Source organism: Maniola jurtina, chromosome 12 (assembly GCF_905333055.1).
Source record: "Maniola jurtina chromosome 12, ilManJurt1.1, whole genome shotgun sequence".
NCBI classification, from domain to species: domain Eukaryota; kingdom Metazoa; phylum Arthropoda; class Insecta; order Lepidoptera; family Nymphalidae; genus Maniola; species Maniola jurtina.
Window position 1 is genome coordinate 2,403,473 of NC_060040.1, and position 15,580 is coordinate 2,419,052.

Below are 15,580 nucleotides of genomic sequence, written 5' to 3' on the forward strand. Positions count from 1 at the left end.
CCATCCCGTAGTTTGAGCTGTGCGTTGACAGATCAGTCAGTCAGTCAGCTTTTCTATATTTATAAAAGGAATTCTATCGGTGAATCCGGGATTCAATCCCGGGCACCCACCTCTAATTTTTCGGAGTTAACTGCGTTTTAAGCAATTAAATATCCCTTGCTCTAACCGTGAAGGAAAACATCGTGAGGAAGCTCGTATGCCTGAAAGTTCTCTGTAATATTCTCAAAGGTATGTTCAACGCCAAAGCCTTCTCTTTCTGAGCGACCGTTCTCAGTAGTGAGCTGGCGATGGGTTGATGATGATAAGGAGATGACAGACTGCAGTCTGCGCGGAGTCCTTCATTATTTAACTACGGTGTTTCGCCGTAGTACTATGACCATAGTGAATTTTCTTTTAGCCGCTGATACTCTTTATGAAATCTAAATACGAAGTAAGTAAGGTAAGAAGTACATTTATAATTCCTGCTACAATATTAATGCGGTTAGCGGCATATTACTTACTAAAAACGAATTAATTGGAAAGTAGAGCACATTAATTAATATATTGGAGCTACTAGGTGTGGTGTCTACTCGTAAGTTTCTTGTATGTCCTTGGGCTTATTAGTCATAATATCATGTGGCTATTTATATCAAATGTTACGTAAAACTGAGCTTAATGTAAAGCTACCATATAAGTTTATAAAGTTGTGAACCAGTAGAGGAAAATATTATACATTTTTAATTTATTAATATTTTAAAATATGCTAATACTATAGAAATCAATTCTACCAAAGGAAAAATCTTGTTCATGACACGTCTTATAGAGTGTCTTACAGATGAGATGTTATATAACTTTTTTTTTACAAAAATAGCGAGCACACGAGCCTCTTGATGTTAAATGATTTTTATTAATTACATTTAGAGCGATTACGCACTTATCCGCTCCAAGTCCGTGAAAATTATTCCTTCGTCATCCGTGATAATCTCGGCTGTGCCTCGGATTCAAATCGGACGTACTAAGACGTATATAATATGTCAAAGATGTCCACTGAATAGCTTGGATTTGGATCAGAGATCGGATTAATGCGTAAGCAACATCCGAGTTCAATCCGAGTTTTTTATATCCGTATTCTCACGGACTCGGATCGGATGAGTGCGTAATCTCTCTTATAGCACAAAAAGAACCGCCAATGCATTGCCGGCCTTTCAGAAATTTGTTTATCCGAATGTTATGTGTATGTTGAAATCTACTTATGGGAACACCGCCAAAGGGTTGAACTTATAATGAAAGTCACTAGTAGTAATATTTCTACTTTATATCGGATTATAAAATGAAGTGCAATTTATTGCAATTAAGTAGTAGTTGCTTAATGTGTGGCGTAGGCATTCACATGAAAAGGATTTTCCGCCTGACGCATGCCGCGATAAATGCCATGTGTCATGTGTCGAATTAGCATAAAATATAAACCTTCGGACACATGCGTTAGAGCAAGTTGTACTAGCCAACACATCCTTCTTTTGTATGGGTTTGAAAGTTGTATAATTTCGTACAAAATATTTCGCAGATTGCGATTGTTTTCCTTCACTTAATCATTGAAAAATGCGATTTTCTTGCATTCATTAAAAGCTGTAAGGTGTCACTGAACAGAAGCGAAGTTTCTACTCATTTATGTATACTTACTAGCTGTGCCGGCGACTTCGTTCGCGTGGAATAGTGAATTTTCGGGCAGCATGTACGTTAAAAATGTTCGCCGTGATTCTTTAAATTGACATAACTTTTTTATTTTGAACCGATTGACATGAAATAAACACTAAATGTTAAGTGAAGCTTACTACAATATATTAGTGAAAACCGTATCTAAATCGAATAAGCCGTTTCTGATATTAGCGTGCACAAACACACAGACAAACAGACAAAAAAAAATTAATTACAATTTCGGGTTTGGCATCGATATAATAACAACCCCTGCTACTTTTTTTTATATATTTCCATTGTACAGACACCACTTTTCTACAATTTTATTATATGTATAGATTACTTAGATTATCTTATAATAATGAAATGAAATGAATTTATTTATTTTATGTAGTACATGCCACAGTAGGCATGTGCCAATAATGAATAATATGTCAAGACTCTACCACGCACCGGATCGGAAAGAAATATTTTTTTCATTCGGCGCCCTCGTCCGCTACCACTATCAACCGCTTCTCACGGCAACTCATCAAACCACTGCCTTTTGAGGTCGTAAAGCGAACTAGTTGAGTCTAGATTTCAGACAAAAGTTAAGTAATCAGCATTCGAGATCTCCGCATTTTTCGAATAAACGCCTCACAGCCTTGATGTTTTTCTCGGACATAAAAACTTGGTTAAGCGTTTCGTTATGTAATAAAATAGTGTTCCTTATAAATTAAGTAAATTAATTTAAAATGTGTTAGTTTTTTTATTCGACTACAAGCTAACCCTTGATTGCGATCACACCTGGTGGATAGTGATGATGCGGTAAGATGTAAGTGTGCTTGGAAGGGGTATGGCCAGGTATGGCAGTTTTTCAACTCATGACCCTTATCGACTTCTATACGATATCAGCAAGGCTTATAAAGTACATACGTATGCTTGGCAAGCATAGAAATACGACTTCCGCACCATCTATTTTTAGTACGTACTTTAATGGTACTTACTGTATATGGAACCTTCCTGCTAGTAATAGTACAAAGATTCAATTCAATGGGATGAACGATACCTATTGCTGAAGCGAAAACTTAGTGTTTATTTAAATGGCTTAGTTCCGGGATACACTATTAGGATACTGAAAAGGATAGGATTTCATCCCGGAATATGAAAGTGTTCCCACGAATTTAAAAAAAAAATCTACGCCTATGAAGTCGCGGGTAGCAGCTAGTTACTAGTAGGTACTTAATGATGCGACCGAGTTCAAATACCGCTATGATACGATACCACTGTACATTAAAATAATATGACAAATGACAATAGAATACCCACATGTCAGAATATTTCTCATGGCGGTTTTTACACCAATTCCAAGGAACCCTAACACAGACTAGCGGTGGAAGAGTAAATAGAGCACAGAGAACAATGATGCATCGACGGTTCAGTTTTTTTCCAAAATGGCCGACATTGTAATAACCGGCATTCTTGTGGGAAAAATCTCCGAATGGGGTATTTAACGGTTAAAATATAATTAAGGCCCCAATTATAATGATTTAAAAGAACGGTTAAGTGTGTCTCTTTCGTCATATTACATTTCGGGTGCCTAGTTTAGTTTTTAGTTTATCTACTTATATTTTTGCAATTAACTTGTTTAGTAAGCTAGTTAAACTAAACTGAGCCATACTATCTTTAATATTAAAAAAAACTTACAAATGAAATAGAAATTAAAAAAAATTATCCCAGTTTTTATTAGTAGTATAGTTGAGACCTGAATTTTTCCGTGTAGAAATTAATATTTCTGCAATTAGCTATAGATATTCTTAGTCCCCAAATATTTACCTACTGAAAAACATCATAGGAGACTTTGAACCTACCTATAGACAACATGTTAGGATAAAATTAATTTACTATGCCTCTATGGAAAAAAAATATAAATTGATTTAAGGCCATTATAGCGTTATAATTATAACCATTTATATCAATTTTAATAAAGGAAATCACTTTTGAAAAATCCCATAGCTCGGGTACTAACTGGCACCCGTTTTTGTAGTATTGCTTAAAATAGAAATCCGTGGATATCAAACAGTAGACAAGTTTTTGTCCTGAAAGACAGATTAAGCCCTTATTAAAATTGCCTATTGAATATTACCTATCGCCGTAAAAGGCATCTTTAATAAGCATAATTATTGTTATAGGTAAAGCAAAACTAGGGCGGAAGTTACAACACGTTTAGAACAGCATGTTAGATGTTGACGAAGCAAACTGACATAATGTGATAAGGTTCTAATACAAACTGCACCGAATATGTCCGTGGCCCTAACTTTGTATGCCCACGCATTTATCAAGATACGCGTGTCTTTGTTTTGTAAATGTTTTCATAAGAAGTCTTTGCGAAAGAGTTTAAACTTTAATGTTACAAGATTATCAGATATGAAGGCAAAGGTATTTAAAAGAGGTAATTATTAAGATATTATAGCTTAGTAATAAAGCAAAGCAAGGTGTAAAGGCTAGTTGTTCCTTGTTATTTTATATTCATGACAATAACCGAGTTGTTAACAGTGACACGGCATAAAGTAACTGCTGTTACATATTGTATGTATGTTACATACTATGGAGTTTATAACAATGGCGCGTAGGGTGCAGCATCCGACAAGCAACAGGATGTGCGTAGGGCACGCCCACTAAACGCTCGTTTTGAACATTTAAATTATACTATCTGTAAAAACCAGAAATATTATAGTCTACTAAATAATGCCCACGACTTCGCGTGGGTATACCTATAAGTTTTTAAAAACCTTTGAGTGGAACTCTTCGATTTTCCAGGATAAAAAGTTATGTTAGTCTTTGTCCGTCCCCGGGATGTAAACTAACTCTGTACCAAATTTCATCAAAATCGGTTAAACTGTTGGGTTTTAAAAGCTAGCTGACAGACACACTTTTGCGTTTATAATATGAAGTAGGTATGGGTGACGTAAAATCAAAGAAAAATAGACGATTAATAGGCTCCCTAGGGTCAAATGTAGGAACATTTGTTACAAGTCCCCTCTGTCGTGAACTGTGCCTATGCTGTATCAGCTAGATCTAGATGCTATTTATGCCAAAACCTAGATACTTAATATTCTATAGAAGGTAGGATAGATTTAACTGATCTATCATAATATCAATATAGGTAAAACTTAGAACCTCAGATCAACTTATCTCAGTTCTGTAAAGAGTCAGTCAAAGATTTTCAACAAAACAAATGCTCCTGTTTAGATTTCTATCTTGCGATTCCGGATGCAAGCATTAAAGCTATTACGTTATGGCTCGATTCGTTAAAAAGTCAGAACTTTACGCGAATAAAAAGTTTGTGAGATGAATCAGAGTTGAGATGGTCGATTGCACAACACCGCCATCGGTGGGCCATTCAATGGCCATTCAGAACACGGCCCCTGGGACCGAACTAGTCAATTAGTTACGTTTTGTTACGTTACACGTTACGTTTAATTTACAATTGTTACTTTAACGAGTTTATCGCAGGTGATGGAGTGATTCAATTGGTGTGCGCGAGAATTTGATTATTTCGTACTAGCTGATGCCCGCAGCTTCGCCCGCGTGGATTGGTCAGATCCCTTGCAGCATCAGGATTGAGGAGTTGGAATCCAAATTTTTTATAAAACAATGTCGCAAAATTCCTCTATCGATTAAAAAAGAAACGACGCAAATCGGTTCAGAAATCTCGGAGATTTCGATGTACATAGGTAGAAAAACACAACTCCCTTTTTGAAAGTCGGTTAAAAAAGTAGCCTATGTTACACCCTGGTCAATCCTCTACTTGTCTGTGAAAATCCCGTCAAAATCGGTTCAGCCGTTCCCAAGATTAGCCTTTTCAAACGGACAGACAAACAGACAGACAGACAGACAGACAGACAGACAGACAGACAGACAAAAATTTTAAAAACGTGTGATTCAGTGTTGGTATCGTTCAAATAACCATATGAGCTTACTATGAGGTAGTTATTTCGAAATTACAGACAGACACTCCAATTTTATTTATTAGTATAGATTGTTACGCTGTTAGCTAGATACGTTTTGACTTTTTAATTGAGGCCATTTGGCGGCATGGTAATTGTTATGATACTTGAAGGCGGATATTTCATCTATGCAGAATGCAATTGTAGGTAGGTTGTGCCTATCTACAATCTGCAGTACCTAGTTAAAGTAGTATTAAGTGTCAGTTAACTAATCTAAGAGGCGATCCGTTTTCAGTTGTGGGCGGGCGGGTGAAATGATAATAAACTATGACGATCTAAGAGAATCTGCTTGAAGCTTAGTCCAATTAAGTTGTAAACAAAAGACAAGGAGCTTAGAATGCATTTTGTGAGACTTACATGTAACAAATCGTTTTTAGTCTGCATTAGTGATTGATATTATAATTGACTCTTAGTCAATTATAATATCAACCTGTCCACTGCTGAATATAAAGGTTTTTCTTAGAGAGTGCCACCAAAGCTAGTTTTCAAGTTCTCAGCCTTCCTCATCCAGCGGCTGCCGCTACCCTCTTTCATGCCAGTCTATCATGCCTAAGGGCACCCCACGCTAATCTGTCTAGTATCGGTCTACTCTCTAGGGCTTTTCGGGCCCAACGGCCTTCGCCATGCTTGTCGTAATCTTGCTTATGGTTTGCACTTTGAAATTCGCAGAGCAACCAAAGTCACTGATACTTTTCTTGCCCTTCATTGAAATGCGTTTTATAAGTCTTCTCTGTGTTACATAATAAATAATATATTAATCTTCATTTTACCTACATATTTGAACCGGTTTCACAAAGAACAAAAACTACAACAGTTTTTTATGTAGCAACTGTACACAAGGTTTTTGCAAGCGGTCATAAATAAAATAACTAGCGAATTAGATGTAATGAAGCGTTAACCATTCGGATACCTACTTGATTTTAACTTTCGCAATACGTTATGGTAGCTTCACACGACCCGTGATTGCGCGAGCTGCCTTGAACGCCGAATTTTACTGAATTCAGATGAGCTTTTCGAATAGGTAAATAAATCTGACAATTATTGTGTTACGGACAGGCAAACATTGTGATTGGACAATTTGAGGCAGTTCAGAGGCTGTTTTAAGCCTTTAAACTGCAGCAACAACATGCGAATATGCGGCATGCTATAGTGAAAATCTCAATTTTGCGGCCATTTCATGCCGAGACAACAATTCGTAAAAGTCTGCCACATACTTGATACAATTTAAATTATTGCAGCTCTGTGGCATGCTTCCATGTCGTATTATGTTGCTGTGACGTAAAACAGCCTTTACAAAACACAGTTTGGCAAATCGATCGGCCGGCAAGCAACATTTTGTAACAGCGAAGAGTCCTCCTTGTGGTGTATTAGACATATTCTGGGATGAGTTCTCACGGGATTATTAAAATTCACGCCAACCATTCGGGTTAGCGTGAAAGTGTGAAAGGATACGATCGCCGCCGGCCACACGATCGCGATTTCACGAATTATTTGCCAGATCTCGATAGTGGAGTCGAATCATAACATGAACGACTCGCATAAAAAAAAGATCCCGACGAATTGAGAACTGTTGGCAACAACTCGTTCTCGCGTTCGGTGTTGCTTGGTGTTGGTGGTTATGCTGTGGTCGTGACGTCAGAGCCCCCTCCATCGAGACGGAGGGGATGGCGCTGGGGCGGGGACGTGGCGTGGAACGACAAGCTTCAGTTGCTGTTTGCGCTCCGACCGATTTACATTGCATTATACGGGTTGATTTTACTATCTGAGAGTTTAATTGTTAACATCAGAAGTGTGTAGTAACTTACGCTTTGAGGAAAAATCGGTCGAAACGCAAACGTACTTTTCCACCTAGAGGTCTTCAAGTGCCAGGACACCGTCGGCCGCGATGGAAACGTAATAAGGTATCTCGTAAAGATACCGAAACTGTGAGTACTTTGAATAATTATTAAAGATTAAGTCAATATGGTTTAAATTACTAAATCGTATTCTCAAACTTTTGTATAGTCAGGTGAGATAATTCGTTACTAAACTAAGTTGAAGGTATCAGCTAAAAGTCTGGCACGATTTAATATTGCGTACAGTCTATAAGTGGTCCTCGTGGGAATAGTGATCGGTAAACGAAATTGTCTTTTAGTTCCAAATTCAAAGGAATATGTTTTTTAAAATGGTTAATTTTTGGTTTGTTTGAATTTTATTTTGGAACTAAATGTTAAATTCACGTTTGTCTCAACTTTTTTTTCGAACAAAATATTATTTAAATTATAGTGGGTCAATTATTATAGTAGCATCAGTAATATACGTCCTTAGAAGATAATAATTTAAAAACGTGTGACGATTGAGCTAGTTATTTACATAGAAGTTTTTATAATAAAAATATTAAACATGTGGGTAGTATACGTGACGAACAAGTTAAAATGTTATAGTGGTAGTGGTAAAAGTAATCGAAGAATGTCTTAGGTTAGTCAAACTTCACAAGTGAAATGTTAGCTCAGATATAAATCATGATAACCAATCCCGAACTCGTATACTGAAATGAAATGAAATTTATTTATTTGCTGAATATCAGTTGTTGAGTTCAAAATTATAACTAAGTAGCGACCTTCATATTCTACTTCATAAGCATGCAAATATTTAATACTCATCAGGAATAATCCGTACAAATAATCCTGATGAGACCAAAAAGTGAATTAATTTCTATGGTAACATGTCTCTTAATTAAATGTCAATATTAATATTATAATAATAAGTTATTATATTAATTGTAAGTAAATGTTACATAATATATGGGGTTAAAAAGTGTATATTTTTGATACATGTCACGAGGCGTTTATAGATACCGGAAGTAGTTGTCCGCGCATATCAAAATCGTTAGTAAAGGGATTTCAGTTTAAAAACATTTATTTATCAATGAAGAGCATAACAGTCTTTTAGATATCAGGAATTACAGCTATTTACATTGACAATGGTAGGTACTTCCGCACATGAAATCAAGTATCCATTTTAGTACTTCATATTATCTACATTGAATAATTGTGTGGGTAAGTAATAACATCCATACGTTTATAATACTAGTTTTTAGGGAAGTTTTCATAATTGTTCTTCTTTTAAAGCTCAATTGGGAGTGTATATATCCTGTTATTATTTTCCTGATAGGAATACAAGTTTGAAGCGCGTACGAGTGACTTATATTTAGAATTTTCGTATCTTTATAGAGGTAATTCTTTATTCTTTCTTTATTTGCATTCATGTCTTACATCATAAATAAAAAATATCATAATATTACAACATGAAGCCCCGTTGGGGCGTTGCAAAGTAAAACATATGTAAATAATCAAAGGTAATATTACAATTCTTATGAAATATGAAATATGAATAGCAAAAATTATGAATTAATTATATGGTCATTAAATAAAAATAAAATAAAAAGGTCACATATAAATAAAGATTATGGGAGTTTTCAAATTATGTCCTATTATAACTAATCAGACTTTAAAAAAAAAGTAGTTACAAATAAAAAGTGGTTAACAAAGTTATTACAATCTTCTTATATCGTATTATCATATTATTGAGGTATATTCATTCAATAGTTCATGCACACTGTAGTAACATTTTTGGATTAGCCATTTTTTTAGTTTTGTTTAAATATTGTTTCTTTTGTTTCATCTATTATTATTGCTATACAGGTTATTTAAATCAGTAAATATTTAAAAAAGAGCCTTTGTTGCAGTTTTAAATAAGTACTGTACAGGTTTACCTTAGTGCCACCTAAGTAAATAATTAATTAGATAGATAATAACTTTAAATTATTACAGTAAAGATTATTTACATATGAAGTTTTAGTTTTTTTTTTTTTTATATTCTGCGTGCTCATCGACATAGGCATCCCCTTTTCGATATACTATTCAATATACAATAGAATAGAATAGACTAGACTAGAATAGAATATGATATAATAATTCAAGTAAACTTTTACAAATGCTTTTGAATCGTCAAAATAATTTACCATGCATTACAATATGATGTTTGACTAGATCGTTATAATATTAGGGCGTACTTTTGGCATACAAGATGAATAATTTTACGTAAGGTTTCTATTTAAAGATAAAGCTGATTTTTTTTTGTTGATACAAGGGTTTTTAGCAGAATTACAAAAGGTAATAAAAAACAAAATGTGTTAACATTCCTTTTGATTCAATTGCGTTAAGCGAATTTATTTTTACGTAGGTATGTACCTATGGGGTACTAGGGAGTAGTAACTTGCTTGGACGGAATGTAACAGAGTGATCCGATTTGGTTTATCCCCGAGAAAAGTAATGTAATAGTAGTAGACTCGTATACACATTGACCTCTGAAAGCATTTTAGCTATTTTTTGTCCACCCAAACAGAGAACCGTTTTGTATACATGTACAAGTCGATTAGATTGAACTAGAACGAAGGTAAAAGGATTGTACATTATATTTTAATAAAATAGACACAGACAGACTAGTAACGATGAAAGTAATATTTCTCTTCAGAGTTAGAACTATTGCCTGTAGTCTGTTCAATTCAAAAGTTTTGTTGCATTTGTTGGGTACCTGCTTCAAAAACAAATAGTAACTACGGATTGTGGTGTGTATAATATGATAATGAAGCTTTATTTAGTTTGTAAAGTCATAGTATATCATTAATAATGCAAATTAGAATAATATTTAAAAAAAAAATAACTATGATTTATGTTGGTAGTTAATACCTAACATTACAAATTTGGGTAAAAGCTTCACATTTGCGTTGAACAAAGAAATATTCTTGTCCGGATAGCTAAGTGGGTATTATTAACTTGAGAAATTCTCATTTAAAAGATTACAATAAGAGGGTAGACAAATGCAACATTTTTATGCTCTCAGTTGCAATTCTGTGCTATAATCAGGACAGGCCGAAAATAATAAAGAGTGACAGTAAGAGTATATTGTGCGAATAGAAATATTAGATAGCATACAGTGGCAGTAGATGAATTCCCTGCGTGAATGGACAGATGAATGAGTTAAAAAGAAAGTCTTGGTTTTGGCAGTGGCATGCATCGGTGTCGCTCATAATCCATGACTCTCTGTTTATCATTTTTAATTAGCCTAATAATTATTTGAGATAGCGTAATTAATATTTGCATATATGGAATATGAAATACCAATTATTATTATTTTTTGATACTAGAGTAATTCATGAATTAAAATAGTTTGTGGGTTATAAGATTATATTTGGTGACCAACCCTCGTAATTAATAATGCAGTGAACTAGTGAAATCATTAATATAACTGCAGTTAAGATATTGATTAGTTTAAAAAGTGATAGTTTTAGTATGATAATAATTATTTAAAGTTAACTTTGATAGCACCAGCTTTACAATCAAATGATCCGTTTATAATAATAAAGCATTGATAGTTAAAATAAAATGGATGAGATCAAATATGATTCTTATGAGATCAAATACCTTGTATTATGGTGAACTAGGCACCGGTGATCCCTTGCGTGGATGCGCGGTAGATAAAGATAGTGTGGTGATTGCATACGTGGATGAATAGTGTCGGAGCACTGTGTGGGTGCACGATGCTATGGCATTGAGTATGTGTTCAGAATTTAGTAAAGAATTTTGAGATTTAGTAAAGAGGTATGATCTGATTTTAATCGTGAGTGCTAATGCATTGCTTCTTTAAAGAATATTCATGGAGTATTAAAAACCGTGTTGGCAAGGCTACCTTGTGTATTATGTTGAGTAATCTATTTAAAATTAAGTATGTATAGCAACATAATTGATACAGCGAGCCGTGATAAAATTTTGGAAGATTAATTAGTTGGAATATTGCACCATGGATATAAGATATCACACTGGGATACGAAGCTTGAACTTTGATAAAATATTCGAAAGATAATTGGGAATATTGTACCAAGAATATAAAATATCACATTGGAATACGATGCTTAAACTTGAAGGCGAACTTGGTACGCTTAAGTGAGTGAAATGCTCTTTAAGTGCAAGTGGTCTTCAAGTGATCTTCTACGATGCTTGACCTTGATGGCGAACTTGGTACGCTTAAGTGAGTGAAATGCTCTTTAAGTGCAAGTAGTCTTCAAGTGGTCTTCTATAATGCTTAGAACTTGATGGCGAACTTGGTACGCTTAAGTGAGCGAAATGCTCTTTAAGTGCAAGTGGTCTTCAAGTGGTCTTCTATGATGCTTGGAACTTGAAGGTGAACTTGGTACACTTAAGTGAGCGAAATGTTCTTTAAGTGCAAGTGATCTTCAAGTGGTCTTCACCAACTTGGTACGCTTAAGTGAGCGAAATGTTCTTTAAGTGCAAGTGGTCTTGACCAACTTGCTGCATTTAAGTGAGCGAAACGCTCTTTAAGTGCAGTTGGTTTTCAACTACGACAAATCTGGTCCCCTAAGTGTGGCAAAGTCCCTTTAGATGCGGTTGTTTTGTTCTTTAAATTGAAAGCTGTTGTTGTGATGAGTGATAACGAATGGACAATATTCCTGGATCTTACGAGTACATAGTGAGGTGTCTTGTTAAGTTGCGAGCTGTCGTATGATTGTGAAGTGATAAGTGACAATGAATGGGCAATATTCCTTAGGAAGTTAGGAAGGATCCTTACAAGTAGGTAATGTGAATCAGGTGTTAACGGTTGTTTATTTTGCAGTAATTTTATCCCGACTCGTGGGGTGCCCGGGGCGGGCACCATGCAGCATGGCCGTGTTGGCAACAACTCGTTCTCGCGTTCGGTGTTGCTTGGTGTTGGTGGTTATGCTGTGGTCGTGACGTCAGAGCCCCCTCCATCGAGACGGAGGGGATGGCGCTGGGGCGGGGACGTGGCGTGGAACGACAAGCTTCAGTTGCTGTTTGCGCTCCGACCGATTTACATTGCATTATACGGGTTGATTTTACTATCTGAGAGTTTAATTGTTAACAGAACCTCCTCCTTTTTTCGAAGTCGGTTAAAAAAGCGCGGTGTGAAGCCACCATTAGACTTCGTGCATGACCCGATTCGACTGGTTCACATGGTGTAATAAATAAAAGATTGATCCGTTACCCGTCGACAGGTATTGAGGGTGTGGCGGTTGTAATTAACTTGTGTTATAAATAAATATTGCTACTTCGGTGTAAGCAAGAAACTTTCGATGAAAACAATATTTAAACTTAGGTAGAAGCGATCATTTATTTAGCCTTTATCCTTTATTGAATACTAGATGATGCCCGCGTGGATTTACGTTTTTTAAAAATCCCCTGGGAACTCGATTTTCCGGAGTAAGAAGTTGCCTATAAACTTTCGGGATGCAAGCTATCTTTGTACCAAACATATAAATTGGTTAAACGAATAGAACCCCGTGGGAAATTTTTCATTTTTCGGGATAATAAGTAGCATAATATGTCCGTCCCCGGAATGTAAGCTAACTTTATACCAAATTTCATTAAAATCGGTTCAAGTTTTGGGCCGTGAAAAGCTAGCTGACAGACAGACAAACAGACACACTTGCGCATTGGACTGTAGGTAGTCACCATCATCGTCATGATCTACCTAATCCATCGCTGCGTTATCCTGTGCGAGGTCGCTGTTCTAACACCTTAGGACCCCAACGTTTATCTTTCGAACTATGTGGAAGTTTCATTGGATGTAATTATTCTCTTAACTCTTAAGTATGTACCTTGAGTACGCGATAGGTTGATATAGCATTAGGGGTGGAAACGCCCCGCCTCATACCCCGATGGCCATCTCAATCTGTTGCGGACTATACCCATAGTTACAAGTTAGCTCCCTACTAAAATAGTCTTTTTCATAAAATATCAAGGTTGCTAAGTAACATATCAACACACACCGATAGATATATTATTATTTATTGATTTAATCCGTAAGAAAAGAGGTCGATCTATTAGGACATTGTACCTATTAGGATTTAGCACCCTTTTCGAGATCTTATTAATTACGTCATAATGCATTACGTTACAATCCAGAGTCGAGCCGACGCGGACTACATCGTAACAAATTTTTCATCAGCACACACATTATTTCAGTAGGCTCTATGTACTAAAAATTGCGGTTCTGCCGCCTTGTCTTGCAATGTCTGTCTGTCTCAGATATATAACAAAATTATCATTTAAGATTAAGAGGCAATTTTTTCTAAGCCCTACTCGCATAGTCGCGCCGCGCGCCGCTTTCTTTCATTATATATTTAAAATCAGACCATTGCACACTCTTTCTACGATTTCATAACTTGTCTGTACGCTATTACTTATTTTTATTACTATTTTTTATTGCAACTACTAAATAATATTCAATACTCATGCGTATTCTATTACATTTCTCGGATATCGCTTATACAATAGCTGCATTTCAGGGAAATTCAAACACGATAGCATTAACATCAGTGTTTAAAAAATTATATAATAATGTAGAAAAATATATATAATGTAGTATACCGATCCAGTTATTACTGCATAATATATTAATAATTTATTATTTATATGTACTAACACAGTTTAAGACTATTACTAACATAGTTATGGCCCATAATTTTTGTTGTCTGAAATAAATAAATAATAATAGTGATCATTACCAATGATAAAATTAGATAAACATTAACTTCTGTCATAATAATACACTTACCTAATAACTGACTGAAATATCTTTTTGTAGTTTTAAGGGTTCCGTATTTTCTGAAATACGGAGCCCTAAAAACTGCAAAAAAGCTGGTATAGCTGGTAGAGACTAGAGTTTTCCCAACGATAACATAAACATAGATATATGTAAATACACTAGCGAGAACCGAGTTTCCAAAGTCAGTAAAAAGTCAGTCAGGTATGTATTTAGTTGACAAAATAAAATCAATCTCTTATTGATCAGTGTGCCTAGTCGGAGTTTTTTAACCTATTCGATCGCGTAAAAGTTAACTGCGTTTTGTATGGAATTGAAATAGCGCCATCTAGTGACAAGAAGTGGAAACATAATTTGTGAGTGCGAGTTTTTTACGTCCTCGGGACCGACTATTGTTTACCGACTCGCATGCGAAAGTGACAACGTGAGCGCACGTGATTGGTTGATTCCAGAACTATGCGAGTGCGAGTATCAAATTTTGACAATCCGCGAAGTAAATCGAGTAAACACGACGCTAACGCGATAGTTAAGTTGTCGCATAGATTTTTACAGTGAAAGTTGAGTGAGGAGATAATTTTAAAGACATTTATTTGCATTTTTCAAGTTTAATTTAAAGGACTACGATTTAAAAATTATGGCAGGGCGGTATTTTAGTCAAAACTACTTTTAATTTACTTTTCTAGGCTCTAAAAGAATATGTGTTCATAAACATAATCAGTTTTATAAATCACATATAGATGGCGCTGTTGTTATTAACTTATAGTCTTCCACGTAAAATTATTAAAATATCTTGTACGATGCTACGAAACCCTTAGAGTGCGAGTCCGACTCACCCTTGACTCATTTTTAATACATAATGATGACGTACATACTATACCTACCTACAAAGACGATGATTTCAAAACATAAACATAGAGAGTAGATATAACCAGTTAAATTTTGATAGACAGCTGCTTCCATACAATCACTTCATAGAAATTTCATTCTAAATTTGGTTGGTTTATATCACGACGCCAACATTACAAAAATAATAAACGCCATTCACGGTGAGGAAACGCGTATGGGCTCAGTGTGCCTAGTCGGAGTTTTTTAACCTATTCGATCGCGTAAAAGTTAACTACGTTTTGTATGGAATTGAAACAGCGCCATCTAGTGACAAGAAGGGGAAACATAATTTGTGAGTGCGAGTTTTTTACGTCCTCGGGACCGACAATTGTTTACCGACTCGCATGCGAAAGTGACAACGTGAGCGCACGTGATTGGTTGATTCAAGAACTATGCGAGTGCGAGTATCA

The 15,580-nt window shown here is 35.4% G+C and overlaps 1 protein-coding gene across 3 annotated transcripts in view; it reads left to right on the plus strand.

Moving 5' to 3' along the window:
- LOC123870428 (axoneme-associated protein mst101(2)-like) overlaps positions 1-15,580 on the plus strand; it is a 169,560-nt gene that overhangs the window by 62,756 nt on the left and 91,224 nt on the right. The gene's annotated exons all lie outside the window — the stretch shown is intronic.